This window comes from Mustela erminea, chromosome 12, assembly GCF_009829155.1.
Source record: "Mustela erminea isolate mMusErm1 chromosome 12, mMusErm1.Pri, whole genome shotgun sequence".
In the NCBI taxonomy this organism is placed as follows: domain Eukaryota; kingdom Metazoa; phylum Chordata; class Mammalia; order Carnivora; family Mustelidae; genus Mustela; species Mustela erminea.
In genome coordinates this window covers 1,833,704-1,851,272 of record NC_045625.1, presented here as the reverse complement: position 1 = coordinate 1,851,272, position 17,569 = coordinate 1,833,704, and the positions used below count along the sequence as shown (strand labels likewise).

Sequence of the window (17,569 nt, the reverse complement as noted above, 5' to 3'; positions counted from 1 at the left end):
TCCTTAATCCGTAGCAAATGCTGGGCAGGGCGCGGGCAGGCTCTCCTGAAACACGTGGACGGCTACCGCCCGTGGCGAGAGGCTTCGGCAGCATATGTGGGTCCCCGGCCCCTCGGGCCCGGGACAGAGGCAGCCGTCTCGTCTCTGACGTCTCGGGGACCTGCGGCTCACGCATCCTCTCGGCCCCGAGAGCCGGGGCCCCAGGAGCCTCTCTGACGTGGCCGGCCAGGGACACCTCCGTCAGCCTTTGGAGAACACTCACGTTCTCCAGCACTGCCCAGGACGCCCGCTTCCCAACGCTGAGGGCTTGGGTAGGATTTTACACAAGTTGGCAACGAGCCCTCTTCCGGCCTGATCGTCGGGACAGTGGACTGACTGCCACAGAGGAAGTCAGGGCATCTGAGCGGTTAAGTGGGGTCAGCGCGCGGCTCCGCATGCTGCGCCTCCACGGGCCGCAGCCGCTCCACCACTGACTCCCGGAAGGAGTCGTACGTGGTTGAGGGATCAACTATAAAGAGGAAAAAACACACTCTCGCCTCGTGGGCTCAGTATTTCCACCAGGCGCTCAGTCTGCGGGTGACTCTGCTGGGTGCCAGGCTCTGGGCTCAGTAAATGCCCGCCCCTGTGGTCCCTGACAGAGGGCCATACTTCTGGCCGCAGAAGGAGCCTGGGTTTAGCTCAGACTATAATGAAGCCCCTTCTTCATTCACGGGGGGAACAGAGACCCAGGAAACAAGCACGCAAACGAGCAGAGACAAGGAAAATGAAGGAGCCGCGTCTTCTCCCAACAACGGGCGGAGGAGGCAACCACGAGTCCCACAGCTCGTCAGAGGAGGCAACGACACACAGACACTCTCCCGGAAGGTTCCTCTCACCTGAGCTGGGGTCCAAGAGCCCAGCCTCCGGGTGCGCACAGGTCAGGCCCGGCCAGGGCAGCGCGCTGCACACAGAAACACAGTGATGAGAGATTCTCGCTTCTTGTGACCCTGGGGTGCCCTGGCCGAGCGCCCCCCGGCCCAGGTCCGGGCTCGGTGCTCTGGGCCAGCTCTCTCCGCGGATTCCCACCATCTTCCCGCCGCCCCCGCACCAACAGCCCAACAGGGTAAGCACCATCACGGCCCTCATGTTACCAACGGGAGTTCTGGGGGGTCGGTAAGGCCTCCGGGATCCCAGGTGGTGGAGTCCGGTGTGGACGCAGGCCGGCGGATCCCAGAAGCGCTCTCTCACGACAACTCACGTGGGAGAGGAGGATTCAGACCAGAGCAGAGACCTGTGCTCCGCCACATCCAGCAGCAAAGCCCAAAACTCCTCGCGAGGAGCTGGCATTTATTCTCCGGTCCCCGCCGGCCGTGTCCTCTAAATGGCCGCTGTCACCATGTCTAAGGACTTCAGCGTCCTCCCCGCGTTTCCATGCTCAACTACGGGCTTGACCGTTTGCAAGGTCCGCTGTCTCCCCAGAACCCGCGGAAGGGCAGTGCTCCCCGTGGTAGTCTAGGCACCGGCATCTGGAAGGAACAGACCCCGACGGCCACAGCCCAGGCTCTGGAGCCCCGTGCAGGGAACGCGGCGGCGCAGCAAGGCACTGACTCCCGCACGCCACGGTCTTCCTGCCGCGGATCTCCAACGAGCCCTCCCCAAACCGCGCAAGGAGCGGGCATCACCCACCGACCGCGGGGCACGCCGGCTGCACGAGCGCCCCCGACCTCCGGCAGCCGCAGGCGGATGCGAACCCGGCCGGTGGCCCGCAAGGCTGCGGTCCCCCCACCGCGCGGCGTGTCCTCTTCCGCTGACCCCCTCGGGGCCGGCTCCCCGCGCGCAGAGTCCAGTCACGAGCTGACAGCGCACTCGCCCGCGCGTCCGCCCCGCGCCCCCACCGCGTCCACAGCGAGCGCGGGACGGCCGCAGCCCCGACGGCAGCCCGCCCGCAAGTCAGCGGTGGGAGGTGCGGCCGCTGCCCCCAGCCACGGCCCAGACACCGGCCCGCCGCACCCACCGCGGGTCCCCAAACGGCCGCGGTGGACGCGCGGCGAGCAGTCTGCGTCCGCGCGTCCCGCCGAGGACCCCGAGAAGCCCAAGGCCGCCCTCGCCACCGCCCGGGACGCCGCGCGCGGGAGCCCAGCCACGGTTCCGGCCCGCGGCCGCCCCGTCTCCGCACACGGAGCTGTCCCGCTCCTCCGCCGGCCTCCACCCGCGACGCCCACCGGACGAGCGGCGGCCCCGCGGCCCAGGCCCCCCGACGGCGGCACAGCTGCTCCCGCTCGGCCGGAAGGGGCGGAGCCTGGGCCGCGGGAGAGCGCGCCGCCCCCCGCCGCCCCCGCCGCCCCCGCCGCCCCCGCCCCCGCCGTCCCCGCACGTGGCCGTCGTCCCGCCGCGCCCTCACCTGGCTCCGGGGCGGGACGCGCGGCTCGGCGCTCCCGGGGCCGCGGGCGTCCTCAGACGGGCATCACGCGGCCACGAAACGCGACGCAGAAGGCCGAGCCCGCGCCGGGCCTCGACGGCAGGGAGCCGCCGCCCGCACATTTCCCGGCCTCCTTCGCAGCGGCGTCCACCACGTGACCTGACCTCGCCCGTGGAAAGCGGCCGGAAGCGCCGCGAAGCACTTCCGGGTCAGGTGGTAGAAGGGCCTGGGCGCCGCCATGCTGTCCCCGCCCGGAGCGCGGGGCCGCGGGGGCGCGACGCGCCAGCTGAGCCGGGCCCGCCGCGCCGCGCAGGCCCCCACCCTGGTGTCCGAAGGAAACGAATTGGGAGAGCGGCTGTGCACCGTGGTGGGGACGACGCAGATCTGGGGGTCGCCCTCCCCGAGGTCAGCGTGTCCGTGCGACCTGAGCCAGGCACCGGCTGGGAACGAGGACCCCCGCCCCAGGTCATCGGTGCATCGTTCGTATTGAGGGCGTGGGGCGCTCCGAAGGGTCCGCAGCGGCGTGGCTGGAGGCGAGAGTTTGCCATGCTGGGGGCCACGGCGCAGGCGCACGACCGCGCAAGACAGCTGCGAGCGAGGTCAGCCCTGCCCCGCACCCACGGAGGAAGGGGGCCCCGCGCCGCTGGGGCAGGGCTCGGGGGAGCCCCTGGGGGGCCACGACCGTGCCTCCAACCCGCCCTGGGGGCGCCCCACGTGCCCGCGCGCGTCGGCGTGCAGGAGCCCCGAGCACGAGCAGCCCGGCGCGGACTGGACGCGCAGAACTGCCCAGGGCGCCGGCGCTTCCCGCGGCGGCCGCGCACACTGGCCCGTGGGGACCGTCCGCGCCCCGTGCACGTGGCCCCAGTCCGTCCTGCCAGGAGGACAGGGCCTGAGACCCCCTGCCCCAGGGGGCAGCCGGTCCTCATCCCGGGGCCGGGGTGGGGGGGGCAGCTTTGCGGGTGGAGCCGTCGAGCCGTGCGCTGTGCAAGGAGCCGTTCTCCGTGAGCTGGCGGAGAGGGGACCTTCGAGGGACCCTCCTGGAAGGCGGCATGGGCACCCAGAGAGGGAGGACCCAGCGCGGGACAGAATGGGTCTGAGGGCTGTCCTCGGAGGCAGGACAGCGCCCCCACCCTGTCCTCCCAGTGTCCCCCAGAGCGCGCACCCAGGCCCAGCCCCTCCCTCCGCGCCTGACCCAGGCCACCCTGGGCTCTCCCCAACCTCTGCGACCTAGAGGGGGCAGGAGGCCCTGCATGGGGCGTCTGGTGCTGGGGCTGTTGGGAACGGCCATCCGGGAGGAATGGGCTCCGTCCTACTACGAAGTTGCTTTGAGACCCGCATGCCCTCCCCACGCTGCGCCACTGTCTCCCTCTGTGCACCAAGAAGATGGAGCAGAGGCTTCTCTGGGGCGCCACCCAGCCCCAGGAATCCTGTGAGTTCGTGAGCCGGTGGTGGTTATCCCTGGATCAACTCTCCAGCCCACGGGACCATGAACCAAGACGTTAATTCCAGAACCCAGGAGTGTGTGGGAATGTGACGCTCACACCCACCGCACCAGCCCAGCGTTGGTACGAGGCTGAAATCACCCCGGCCTTCCATGGAAAATCCACATCCGAAGGCCTCTCCTGAGCTTCTGGGACTCGTTAGGCTCCGGGCCCTGGGTCTGAGTCGAGCTTAATGGAGTCTCCGGCCCGTGAGTGTGTCCGTGAGTGTATTCCTGACGCAGTGATTGGTCTCTCGGCTTTGGAGGAGCCGAGGCACCGGGCGGCTCCTGATGTGATCTCGGTGCCAGCGCCGCAGGTGGGCGTGGAACTGCCAGCCCCCAGCACAGCGAGAGGAGCCGGAGCCAGGGCCAGGCCAGGAGCTGCAGTCAGCCGGCCTAGCCACACGTGGTTCTCTGGCCGCTGCTGTTACGACCGGCGGCATGTGTCCTCACCTGCCCGGGCCTGTTTCCTCACGTGTCCAGCAGAGGTCTGCCTGTCAAAATCGTTTTTGCCAATGCCATCTGCCCCCAAGGCCCTCTCTGACCCAAAACTCTTGGATGGATTTTCTCTTGGCTTCCTCGATGGCAGCGTCCAGCCCGGCCCGCCGCGCTGGGAGGACAGGAGGGCCTGGCGGACCAGGGCCTGGAGGCAGCCTCGGCCAGGGCAGGGAGGGGTGGAGGATGACGCCGGCTTCCTCACCCGCCACACGGGACGCTCTGAGACGCGTTCAGCGTCATCCTCCAAAGTCCCTCGTGGCCTGCGCCCCCGGTTCTCCTAGCGGTAGCCTTCCTGGTCGATTCCCCCACTTCCCTGCCCACGCTTCCTGGGCTCGCCCCCAGATAATCGAGTTGCCCCCGAAGCCAGGTTTCAGAGACGGCTTCTGAGAGGGCTCTCCCTGAGCAGTCCTGGATGTCGCAGGCCTTTGCTTGACAAGCCGGGTGTGAACTTGCGAAGCCAAGAGACAACACTGGAGACAGCAGGTCAGCAGGTTTGTAACCCATCAGAATGCAGTCCTGCAGGGCACCGGGGTGGCCAGTCGGGGGAGTGTCTGCCTTGGGCTCGGGCTGTGACCTCAGCCGTGGGCTTGCTCCTCCCTCTGCCCCTGCCCCCCTCCCCACTCGTGCACGCACGCCTTCTCTCTCCCTGCTTCTCAAATCAAAATCTTTAAAAAAAAAAAAAAAGTAACAAAATAAAAACAAAATGTCTATGAAAAAAGAAAGCCATTTTGAACTCAGGGCCACACACAAGAAGCCAACAGGCCCCGTGGAGCTCCCAGGACATGGTTTGCCGACCCTGGATGTCATACGTAAAGCCTGAATCTCAATGGCTTAAGAAAATAAAAGTTCACTTCTTGTCATGTAACATCCAGCCATCAAGAGGACTGGTGAGCTCGTCCTCCAGGCCGGCAGTGGTCCGGGGACGCAGGCTGACCAAGGCTGATGTGTGATTTGCCCAAGGCGCCCCGGGCACCAACGTCCAGTTGGGGAAGGAAGGGAGAGCGTGGGGGTTTTCCCGGGAGGGCCCAGGGCCCAGGGTCAAGGTGGCGTTGTATCCACGTGCCCACCTGCATTCTGTTGGCCTGACCTGGGCTGCACGGCCCCAGCAGCCATAAGGGGTGTTGGGAAGTGTCTCCCGCTCGTTCTCTGCTGTAACTCGGCAGGCCCGGCTGTCACCGGGGCAGCAAGAGTGCTCCTGCTGCAGATCGGTGGTGAGTATGAGGGGAGGGACCTCTCTGTACTCCCTGCCCGGGTGCCAGACCCGTGAAGTCTTGGTACAGGCCTACCTTATTCCGCAGAGTAAGCAGGCCCTCCGCTTTCCCACTCCCACCGCCCGGGCTAAGGACTAAACCACCACCAATGGTTTCGAAACCACTTTGGGCTGCAGCCACATGCCCCCATCTCCCCACCCTCAGCCTTGCCCCCAGGACCTGTCTTCCTTCCTTTCCGGCCCCGCTGTGTCCCCTCCATCCCCTGTCCCCCGAGAACCGTGGCTGTGTTGCCTCTTCAGCTGCTGAAGATCATTTACTTTTGTCGCTGGGGTTTGCTGATCTACACGCACCACCGTCTGCTTCTCCGTCTTCCCATCGAGAGACCGGTGCGGTGTTCCTCGGGCGTCTCAGCATCAGCGGGAACGTGTTTGCACGCGTCTCGCGGGCTCGCAGCCCCCTCCCCGAAAAGAGCCGCCAGGTCGGAGCCCACGGGTGTGTTCCTCTTCAGAACCCGTGAGGCAGCGCGGCCACCTCCCCCAGCAGGGCACACGACATCCGGGGCCCTAGGCAACGTGGCCCCAGGGATCCTACCATGGGTACAGCCCCCACCCCACACCTCGTAGAGCCTTGGGTTGCCATCCTGCCACCTGACCCTTATTTCTCATCCAGTGAGACGCACAGCGCTGGGTCTTTGTTCCCATTGGACAGAAGGAGAAGCTGAGCGACTTTGCCTGGCCCTCAGCAGCTGGGCAGTGGGACATCTGCCATCATCCTACCCTGACGTGGTCCGGCTCTGGAAGGAAGAGTGTGTCCCTGGCTTCTGTCCCATTGAACCCAAGGTCAAGCCCTCAGGGGGACGCCGGGCCCTGCTGGTCCTCGTCATGCTCGGCTTTGGAGGGTGAGCCCTGCTTTCTCCTTGAGCCCAGGATCAGGCCGGGCTGCCCGAGCTCATGAGGTCCCTGGGGAGACAGACAGGAAGTTCTAGGGGCTACATATGACTGTCTGGTATGTAAAACGAACTTGATTTTAACTTCGGGATGCCGCTCTGCACCTCCACCACACAGGGAATGAAATTGCCTGCAGAAGCCCAGGGCGAGGGTTCCTGTGTGCGGCCCCTCCCCCACTGGGCCCTCCCCCCCGCCCTGCTGGCCCTCTCCCGGGCCCCCTCCTCTCTTCCTCTTGTGCTCCGGGGAGTCCGAGGTCAGGGAACAGCCCCCGGGCCCACTGCCCTTTGCCAGGTCCCTTCCCCACTGCGAGCCTCAGTTTCCCTCTCACTAGGGGTGAGAAAAGGTGGTCTCTCCAGCTTCCGGAGGGAAGCACCAGCCCACTGTGCACGGGGGCTCCAAGCCAGGCTCGCAGGAGGCACAGCCTCTGCAGTGGGGAGCTGATGTTAAGTGGAAAAATGGCCCCAAAGAGCACTGCTTTACCTCAGCCCCGACTTTGTGGCCAACCGCCACAGCGCGGCCCTCTACGAGACGGGTGATGGGAGCCACAAGAACTGGAGACGGCACACGCTGGGCAATAACTTTCCAAGAGGGCCACCCCAGACACAATGGCCTGGGTCGGGAGGACACAGATGACAAACCCCCAGGGTCCAGAGGAAGAGTCCGAGGCAGGTGACTGCGAAGGAAAACCTTTGCCATCTCCAGATATGCCAGAGCAAAGGGCGGGCAGGGAGCCTCAGGACGAGAACCCAAGAGTTTGGGGTCCCCGAGGAAGGGCCTCCTGATGAGCTGTGACCCTACAGGACAGCCAGGCAAGGAAGTAGAGTGGGGGCGGGGTAAGTGGGGGTCACAGCCCTCGCTGCTTCCTTTGATCTCCTGCCGACACCTCCCACCAAGCAGGCCCAACAGGCGGCCCCTAGAGTTCAGCCTCCCAGGCCGCAGAGTAGGACGAGGAAGGCAGGAGGCATCTGAGGGCTGCACGGAGGGCGACCAGTTCCGACGGTGCCGGCCCCACTGAGGAGGATGCGCTTCGGATGGCCCCCAATTTCCTACCTTCTAGAACTGGTGCTCCTGGGTAAGCCCCTCCCCCAGTGTGGGTGGTCTTTAACCGAGAGAACGTCGCAAAGCTGCACGTGCCCCTTCTGTGGCCACGTTACCCAGGACTGTCCTGTCTCTCTGGCTGAAGCTCTGACTCTGGCTGACTTTGCTGAAACCGGTGCTGTGTGGGGAGGTAGTGGACTGCAGGTGGCCCTTGGCTAGCGCCAGCTAGGCACGGAGGCTGGCCCCACCCAGCAGCCTACAGGAAGTGGAGCCCCCCGCCCCCATCCCACAGCACAAGGAACTGAGAGCTGCCAGCAACCATGTGAGCTCTCAAGGGGCTCCTTCCCCAGCTGAACCTCCAGATGAGACCCCGGACTCAGCAGACACCTTGGTAGCAGCCTTAAACCCCAAACAGAGGACCAGCTGCTGGACTGGTCTGCCCGGTTGCCCGACCCACAGGGCCCACGACGTGATAAATGTGCGTTGTTCTGAGCCGCTGATCGTGTGGTGGTGTTTAGGAGGCACCGCAGCGAAGGAAGGAGGGATTTGGTACCTGGAAGTGGAGGCCGCCGTAACGCGTACTGAGAAATGTGGGAGTGGCCTTGGAACAACCAGCAAGAGACTGAAGGCCTCATGTGATGACCCTCAAGGACCCACATGCTCCCAGCAACCACATGAACTGGTCCTTCCCCAGTCAAGCCTTCAGATGAGAGCCAGGCCCCGCCGACACCTTGTGGGAGCCCTGCGGAGGACCCAGCTGTGCCCCGACTCCTCCCCCCGGGCGGGATGAGGTGATGGGCGTGTGCTGTCGGGATGCTGAGTGTGTGCTCGTGGCGTGCAGCCCGGGCCGTACGCTCCCCACGGGGTGTTCAAACCGTGCAACAATCCCAGACAGACGCCCGCCGCACTGAGGACCTGTGCCTCACTTCCACACCTTCGCTGATCATGTGAGGTCCTACTCGAATACGGGAGCGCTGGGCTCCCAGGAGCCTTTAATGGATTCACTCCTAGGTTCCTGTGATGGGCAACGTGCCCGCATTCGGGTGGGATAACGGCGCCCCTCTCTTTTCTACATTTCCAGATCGTCGGAAGCATCTCAAGTTCTTCCCTGGCTACTCCAGGGCTTCGTGGTTACATTTGCTCAACCAAAGCCACAGATCGGGCTGCATTATCTTTGCTAAGCATGCGGGTGTCGGCACCCTGGGTTTTTCTGCGCAGACCGCCTCACAGCCCCAGGGGCTTAACAAATTTATTCTCCCAGTTCCGGAGACCGGAAATCCAAGATCAAGGTCCCAACCAATTCGCTGTCTGGTGCCAGCTCTCCTCCTGGCTTGAAGGTGGCCACCTTCTTGCTGTGTGCTCACGTGGCAGGGAGGGAGGGGGACAGAGAGACCATGTCTCCCCTCCGGAGGTCGATCCACAGGACGCGGGCTCCACTGGAGGGCCTCATTTAACCTTAATTACCTCCGTAAAGGCCCATCTCCAAATACAGTCGCGTTGGGGGTTGGTGCTTCATGATTTGAATAGGGTGGGTTGGGGGGGCACAAGCACACCGTCCGTAGCGCAGAGGGTTAAAGTCTCTACCTCAACCCCCTATGTTGGCTTCGCTTTTCTTTCCTTTGACAATCAACAGTGTGACCAAAGCCTTGTTTCCCATCAAACACCAACGTGTGTGCTGCGAGAGGAACAGGTGTCTTGAGAAAATAGGGTTCTGCAGGGAAACAGGGTTAGCGAGGGGGCTCACCCCACGTGGAACTGAGGCTTGTCGGAGCGAGCTCGCGGCGTGCATAGGGACGCCGGCCCCCAGCCGGGGAGGTTCCGCTCCGATGGGCGGGTGAGCGCTGGTTACTCTGGCTCAGACACCACGTGGCCACTTGCCCTCCCGAGTTCAGCCACTGAGTCTGGTCACGCCGTCCCCAAGGTGAGTCAGAGCCGGGCCGGGAGACCCACCTTCCCCAGCAGACAGACGAGCCCCAAGGGATCCCTGCCCTAGCCAACACCAGCGGCTCCCGCCCCTTCACTGACACTTCCCAAATTCGGTTCCTGGCTCAGGCAGGATTTACTGCAGCTTTGTAAGCTGCCCGAGGCCACTTTCCTGCCAACCCATGAGCAAACTAAAACAAGAAGCTTTTCCTCTCTCCAAACACTTGAAAGGGCATCCGAGGCCCTGTCGGCTGCACCCAGCGCCCTGCTCAGACTCATCACTCCGGCCGCCCAGCCTGTGGGCAAGGCCCATGGGAGGACCCTTAACCCCACCAGGGGCCTCAGGACCCCTGCCTGGTTGCCCTGGTCATCTGTCCCCCTCTCAGCAGGATCTCCTGCCACCACCACACCCCCGCCTGCAGAGAGCCACCAGCTCCCTGGGAAGATGGCAGTAAAGCACCCTCAAGTCCAGGACACTGGGCCCGCCTGCCACCCCCACTGTCCGGGTCTGTGTGGGGGTTCAGTGGCTGCAGCTCTGTCTGGGAACGAGTGGGAGAGGAGCATGTGGAAGGGGCGGAATGGTAGCTGTGAGGAGCCAGGGTCTGTCTGGGTGGTTACCCTCAACCCCACTCACCACTCATGTTCTGGAGAAAGACAAGAGACACCCGAGGGCCAGGAGCAGGCAGTGGGAGCCCAGGAGTGAAAGCCAGGAGGCCTACGGGGAGGTGGCACTGGAGAGCACCCAGGCCCAAACCCATAGTCACAGATGATCAGTGTGCCTGGCTTCCACAGATGGCCGGACACCCGGCAGGACGAGCCGGCAGGCCAAGGTCAAGGGTGTGGTTGGGAGAACCTGGGACCTCGGCATGGCAGGTGGGACATCCGGAGACTCTCGCTCCCAGGCTCCTCCAAGCCTTTGGCACCAGTAGGTTTAGCCCCCCGAGACCCGGGACAGCATGCACCCCCCACCTTCCCCTGGCTGGAGGCCTGGACCCGACTGGGGAAGGGGCGTCAGTACCCCAAGGAGTTGAGAGCTCTGGCAGCCCACGGGACTCGAGTCAGAGGGTGCTGGAGGAAGGGGTCAGTCCTAGAATCATCTGGGGAAGAGGCCGGCCCCACGGAGTTGCTGGGAAATGAGGCTAAGCCCTGGGGACGAGACCCGCAGTGAGGACGCCAGGCCCGGAGAGCCCCATCCGGGTGGAGAACTGGGTCTCTGCGAGGGCAATGCCCGGCACGCCGTGGCCCGGCAGAGACGGAGGGTCGGACCCGAAGACCCTGGTTCCCCGTGAGCAGGCTCCCGAGAGAGCAGGGCTGATGAGCGGGCCCAGGGTCTTCACAGCCTCACACGGCCCAGTCCCTCCGCGGCTCCTTGGCCTCTGGGGGACCCACAGACAGCCGGAGGAGGAAGCCTGCTCCGCTGTGGGCACAGGCTGAGGCTGGATGGCAGCCCCTCCCCCCCACGCCTGGCCTGGGGGGTCAGCGTGGAAGCCCCGAGGGAGGGGGACACCCCCCACCCCCTGTGCCGTGGGGGAGGCGGGGCTCATCCCCTCAACCAGCTCCTGCAGCTGACCTTGTAGGAAAGCGACAGAAGCTTCCTGAGGGCCTGCCTTGGCCGTCCCCCACACACGGGATGCAAAGCCCTTTTCCCTTCCCCTAGAGAGGAGAACCAAAGGCCACACCGAGGCATTTTTTTCAATACATTTCACACGTGTTCTAAAACCCAGATGCAGATCATTTTGTCCACCTGGTTTCTGTATTTCCTAAATAAAACTCCACAAAGACAGAGAATTCTTTCCCATTCCGGAGTGTGCTCCAGAGCGCGTTTACAAGGGCGGATGAGTCAAACCCCGCGGGGTGGGGGGCCGGGAGGGGGAGTAGGGGGGAGGGACGGGGAGCAGGAACAAGAGTCAGAATGGCCACGGCCCTCCCTCCGAGTTCAGCGCTTCCCTGCCCGAGACTCGTGGCTCTGGGCCCCGGCGGAGTCCTGCCAGGACCGGGGCACTTTGTGTCTACAGGATCCAGCCCTGAGGAGTCAGCAGGGCCAGTGCTTCCCGCCCCCTGGGCAGCGGAGTCCTCCCGTGGAGGAGAAGTGGTGGCGTCCAGGCCACGGCTCCCGGCACACTTGCGATGGCCTGTCCTGGGGTTGACACGGAGCGCCGGCGGAAGGGAGGCCCCGTGCGTGCCTGCCCCACACCCGCTTTCGGGGCTCCAGTCCGGCAGCCAGGATCCGAGGTCCCCTCTGCCCCGGGGCTCAGGCTGCCCACCAGGGCAAGTGCCACGGAGCTCGGGTCCCCAGAGGCAGCCCCACTGGCCTCTGAACAGTCTAAGCAGCGGCCCCATCTCTCCCCTCGGGGCGGTGCGTCCAGTAGCTCCCCCTGCATGGGGGGAAAACCACTTGCATGAGGCCACGCAGCCGAGATGTGGCCGAGCCGGAAGCCCGAGCCCCACCGCTCGTCTACACCCACCGCACTACCACTGGCCGCTCTCGGAGTGCCTTGCTCGTCACACAGGTGGGCAAGCCGAGGCCACCAGCTAGCGGGCCCTGCACGAGCCCCAGTCTGTGCTGAGGACGTCCCAGGAGTCTAGGGGTTTCTGGAGATCCCTACCCTCCGAACGTCCGCTGACCATGGCTGCATCCCCAAACCCACTGGGGACCCAGGCCCCCAGCGAGTCCACACACAGGCCCAAGGGCAGGCGCAGTCAGGACGTGTCTTGGTGGGGGAGGGCAGTCGGGGCGGGGACGGGGGACCGTGAGGGCTCCCAGCCAGCCCCAGCCCATGGAGCTGGGGGGGTCATGGGCAACAGTGCTCAGCCCAGGGCCCGCCTCTCCTCCCACAGGCCCAGCCTCCCCGGGAAGAGGCCCAGAAAAGGAGGAGAAAAATGTTCATTTCCTGAGCGCGCACGGAGACGGGGAGGACAGCCGGCAGCGTCCACGTGGCAGCTCCGAGACACCCCATCACCAACGGCCGCGGCCCCAGCAGGCACACGGTGGCGGGGGGGCGCTCCCGCTGGGGCTGGCAGCACCCCCTCTTCAAAGCCAGGCCCTCTGCTCCTCCCTGTCATGCCCTTCACAATCTCTGCGCCCCTTTGCTCCGCGGGACCCATGCCTGCTTCTCCCTGCTCCCAGGACAGCAAGGATAGGGTCCCAGGGAGCCGGTCATGGGGGATGCAAGGGTCCCTCCCACCAGCAGGAGCTCCCCCAGGTCCCCCAGGCCCAGGCCAGATCCGAGCCTCCGTGTGCTAGGCCAACCCCAGGCAGCAGGGACACAGCTGGGAACAAAACATACCTCCCTGCTTTGGGGCCAGTGGAGACAGCATGGAGTACAGACCAGCTGCCTCCCAGCCTGAGGAAGAAAGACAGAGGGAGGAGAGAGGAGAGAGGGGAAGGTGGGGGCATCCTGAACATTCCCTCAGAGAAGGCCCTGCCTAGGAGTCGACACCGGAGAGGAGCAAGACAGAAAGATGCCAGAGAACAGGGAGGTGCAAAGGCCCTGAGGCAGCAGCGTGGTCCCCGGCTGCAGTTGCCAGGCTCCCAGGCACATGTGCTGTGCTCTCTCTCATGCGCACTGAGCACCAGGTGTGCGCCTGGTTCTGCAGGGGTGGGGCTCTTCCCCAGGGGCTCAGGCTCTCCGTGGAGGATAGACACACCAGCCAACGGGCACCCTCAGGGACGTCACCATGGGGCAAGGGGCAGGGGCTCACCAAGCTCAGCCCTCACATCTGTGAAGTGGCTCAGATGCTAACCTTGGGTGCTCTCTCCAGGGCAGTCTGAATCGTCCCCCGGAGTTCGGCTGCGAGGCCCCAGGAGGACGTCCACAGTCCCCCATGGCACAGTGAACACGTCTGAGCAGACCCTGTGCCATCTGGCACCCCGTTTTGGCCTCCCTGGTTCTGAAGAGTCCACCAACGCCCGTGCCAGGGCAGCTGCTGAAAGGGTTTGGTGCGAGAGGGTGGGAGTCCCAGGGGCAGGAGTCAACAGGGCCCAGCCTCCTCCCAAAAGCAGGGGCACACGCGGGTGGGGGGCTCAGAGCCACTACGTCCGAGTCCTGAGCAGGCTCTCCTACTCCCTCTATACCCATCTCCCTCCTCGCCAACTGGGTGCCCGCCCCCCGGCCTCCTCGGACGTGCCCAAAAGATGGGAAAGTCCTGGCTCAGCCCCAAGCACGAGAGCAGGGGTGACAGCGACAGCCGCCCAGCTCCCAGGGGCTCCGTCCAGGCTTGGCCCGGGTGTGCCTCCGCACGGAGCCAGAGGGGTGGGCGCGTGTGATGAGGTGTGAGCTCAGGCTCCCGGGAGCAGGTACACCCCGCTGGGAGACAGGCTAGGAGAGGAGGACATGCCAGGGGAGGGGAAGGTGCACGGCCGCCCATTCCCAGCAGGGTGCCGGTCTCTCCTCTGAGACACTGGTGCCTCCACCCCGCCCGGCCTCAAGACCACCCGGGCCAGACTTGCCTTCTGGCCCCTTCGCTCCTGCCCATACCAGGGGCTGCAGGGGCTGGAAGCGGCGGCAGGGACGGCCCAGAACTGGGCCAGGTGAGGGAGCCCGGAGCCCACGCTGGATGCCCTTTCCCGGTCCAGGGCCCTCCAGGTGTCCAAACTGGGCCAGCGTGAAGCTGCGCATTTCAGAAGAAGGTCGATTTTCTAGCGTCGCTGGACACGGCACCTGTGGGCAACAGAAGCCACGCAGATGGCCAGGAGAGGGAGGACACGGGACCCCGTACCCACCCAGAGAGCCCCTGGACCCCGAGGGCAAGTGGGGAAGACCGCACATGGCCCTGACCGTGGGGCACCATGAAGGGCTCCCGCTGAGCCTCGGACCCCTCATGCTGTGCTACCAGGTGCGCGAAGCTACATCCCAGCCCCGTGTTACCCTCCTGTGCCACGTGGCACTTGACCTGGGGTCTCCCTCGGGAGAGGGTGGATATACTACGTCCTGCCCCAGACGTGGGGGACACGGAGGACATGGGACACGGACGCCGGGGCCTACCACTCAGTGTTGAACTGGGGCCTGCAGTGAGACAGGCCAGGTGACTATGACACACTGTTCGTGCCCTCAGAGTGGGGAGATGGGACGTCCCCCACCCAGACCACTCAGCCTTTCCTGGGGAAAGGCGACAGGCAGGGGTGGGGGGGCACGGGTGGGAAAGGCACGGTGGTGGGGGGGCCGGTCTCGGGCTTTGATTCTAGCTGGGAACCCTGGGGAGCCCAAAGTCCCTCCCACCGCAGGCCGGAGAGCAGGGCCCCATTTCCCTCAGCAGCAGACACAACGGCCCAGACATGCATTGGGGGAGGCCCCGTCCCGGGGGGTAGGACCGGGAGGACGAAGCTGGGCACGTGGCAGGTGGGAGCGAAGTTCTGCGAGGCCACGTGTTCCCAGAAATGCCCAGTGCAGGGGGTCGCACGGAGGTGCCGGGACTCCCCCCTTTACCAGCTGGGAACCGGGGGACCAGGTCTTCGCCAGGCCAAGCCCGGACTCTCCCTCTTCAAGACCGTCGAGGCTGGTCCATGAGAGCTACCTGGGAAGGAGCCCCCACCCCAGTGTAGGACCCCCACTCTAGCCCCCTAGGCTGCCCACAGCCGGGCCCCTGCTCGGGGTGGTCTGTTCTGCCTCGAGTGTCCAGAAGTCTGGGGCTGCGGGGAGATGCCCACCACCCCTGGGGGTCAGCCTGGCAGAAAGAAGCCCAATTCTGTGAGAGCTGTGACCAGGGTCCGGGGCCAGTCACCCCCCAGCCCCACGCTCATCCAGCTGGCCACGTCGTGGGGTCTGGCCTGAGCAGCCACGTGAGAATGGAGGAAAGCCAACCCCCCTCAGGTCTTGCTCTGGAGGCTCATGCTTGGGTCCACACTCTGCAGTCGCCCTCTTGAAATTCTTATTAATTTTTGAACGAGGAGCCCTAGGGCTCCCCAATTCTGCAGCCGGTGCAGAGCCCAGCTTTCCTGCTGAGTGCATCAGAATCAGCCATGCCCCCACCCCGGGCCTTGGCTGCCCGTCTGTGAAATGGGTTCATGCCTGGTCCCCGGGGTGGTCCGGGGGGGGTGGGTAAAGGGAACAGAAGCAGCTCTGGAGCCCTGGGGTGGAGGGTGAGGTGCCCCAGAGAGACGGAGGAGGGCAGGGGTGGGGAGGGGCAAAGCTCCCCGTCTCCCACGTGGTGTCTGCCTTTCTCTCCCTCCGTGTCCGGCCCCACCTCCACCCAGGCGCTGGCAGGAGCCGGCATGAGTCTCGCGGACAAGGAGAGGCTACACATTTTCTGAGATGTTTTAAATGTTGCTTTGGCAACGCTGCCTCCTCCACGGCCCGAGTCATCCTGACATGAGACAAGCCTGACCTGTGTGCCGGCCCCAGGCTCCAGCTGCCCGCGCCCCAGCCAGTCCCGGGCAGCAGAGGCCGGCCTGCCCTCTCCAAATGGCCTCTTTTTGGAGCCAAAACACACGTCTTCTTGCGCCAGGCTCTGCATGGCTAAGTAGACCCCAGACCCCAGGTAGACGTCTAAGGCCAGGAAGGGGCCCAGCCCAACTGGTGTGACTGGGCTGGAGGCCCTCACTTTGCAGGAGGAGAAACTGAGGCCCAGAGAGGCAGAGAAGCTCGCACAGCTGAGCTGGAGGGGCCCCAGGTGTTGTACCTAACAAGGTTGTGGGGCGCGGAAGGGCGCGGGCCTGGAGAGTGGGGCACAGGCACCAGCCGGGGGTTCTCTGACCTCGCCTCCCTGCCTACCAGCGAGAATATAAGATATTTCTAAACACGAAGGACCTCAGAGTACCCAAACTACCTGGGCCAGGGCCTGACGCGCAGAGGGCAACAGACGTGGTAGCTCAACCAGGAAAGGCTTGGATGGGCTGGCAGGTGGCATTCGGGGCCCAGGCCCCCGGTAGACAGCGGAGGGAAGCCAGTAGACCCCCCGGCAGGAGCAGGCCCGCCTCCTCTGCCTTCATCCCGGCTCCTCCCAACATGTGGGGAGTTCCAGGGACATCCACTGTGGGGGAGGTCGGGCTCCCCCATACACTCTCAGGTTCAGAATTGGAGGGCTGCAAATTAAACTAACAAAAGTCAGGTTTGTGAAAGAATAGACACATTTTTCACCCACGTAAGTACATACACCGAGAAACAGGATTGGAAAGGGCGGTTCAAATTTGGGGCTCGTGTGCCATCTTAGGGGCCCTGAGGGAGAAGAGGGGAGAGGGGCTCACGGGAAGACAAGTGACTTCTGCGAAAGGTAACTGGGCCTCAGGAGAATTGGTGGGAGGTAGGACAGCATCATCCCAGCGCAACCCCAGGCCGCTGACACCAGGGTTCCGGAACATTCCTCACAGGTTCCACTGGGCTCTGGGTCATGTCCCTGCACGCAGGTGGGGGTGGCAGAGTCCAGACCCTCCTTTGGAGCCAGGGAGAGTGGAAGGTCCAGGTTGCAGGCGACCCCCAAGCCTGGACTCCACTCCTGCCCGGGCCCCGGCTCAGCCCCTGCAGGGGGAGGTCTCAGCATGGTCCGCTGCAGGGGACCTCCCCTGCCCACTCCAGACCTGGAGGGGATGTGTGAGCCAAGGCCGGCAGGTCCATCAGGACCGGTGCCAGGGACACAGGCTGGAGGTGAGCGGGGAGCCCGGTGGCCCCAGCCTGGGCACGAGGGCGGCCGGCCGAGTAAACTGAGCGGCGCGTCTGGGAGATGTGGCTGTGGACCAGGGGCCTGGAGGGAGGCCACGGCTCTGACCCTGCAGCTCCTTCCCACAGAGGCCCACGGGACTCCCTGCCCAGGAGGCTCCAAGATGGCCTGTCCGAGCCCCAGACGCCGATGCCCTCCACACAGGCATGAGAGCAAGACATAGCTGGGCCCCCTGCCATGCCTCGGGGCCCGCCGGACCACGGGCTGGGGTGTTCTCCTGCCCCCACCCCGAGGGGCACAGAAGGGCACAGAGTGTTAGGATTAGGAGCTAGCCTCAGCTTCACCCTGCGCGCCCCCCGCCCCGCCCCGCCCCCAGAGGACGCAAGCTTCCATGCAAGATGGACACTCTGGCGACAGGGGGCTCTCCAGCAGCTGAGGCCACCAGCACAGAGCTCACAGGCCACCAGCACAGAGCTCACAG

The 17,569-nt window shown here is 65.0% G+C and overlaps 1 protein-coding gene and 1 long non-coding RNA gene across 6 annotated transcripts in view; both read right to left on the bottom strand.

Moving 5' to 3' along the window:
* Positions 1-1,673, bottom strand: part of LOC116571043 — a 30,788-nt gene extending 29,115 nt beyond the window's left edge. For both annotated transcript variants that reach the window (XR_004277665.1, XR_004277666.1), the window contains exons 1-2: positions 1,131-1,673; positions 876-940 (exon numbers count right to left, since the gene is read on the bottom strand). This is a non-coding gene — a long non-coding RNA (uncharacterized LOC116571043). The remainder of the gene's footprint in view (positions 1-875; positions 941-1,130) is intronic.
* Positions 1,674-11,798: 10,125 nt separating this feature from the next.
* RXRA (retinoid X receptor alpha) overlaps positions 11,799-17,569 on the bottom strand; it is a 114,606-nt gene continuing 108,835 nt past the window's right edge. For all 4 annotated transcript variants that reach the window (XM_032308993.1, XM_032308991.1, XM_032308990.1 and 1 more), the window contains exons 12-13: positions 17,230-17,244; positions 11,799-11,809 (exon numbers count right to left, since the gene is read on the bottom strand). The gene's annotated coding sequence lies outside the window, so the exon portion shown is untranslated. The remainder of the gene's footprint in view (positions 11,810-17,229; positions 17,245-17,569) is intronic.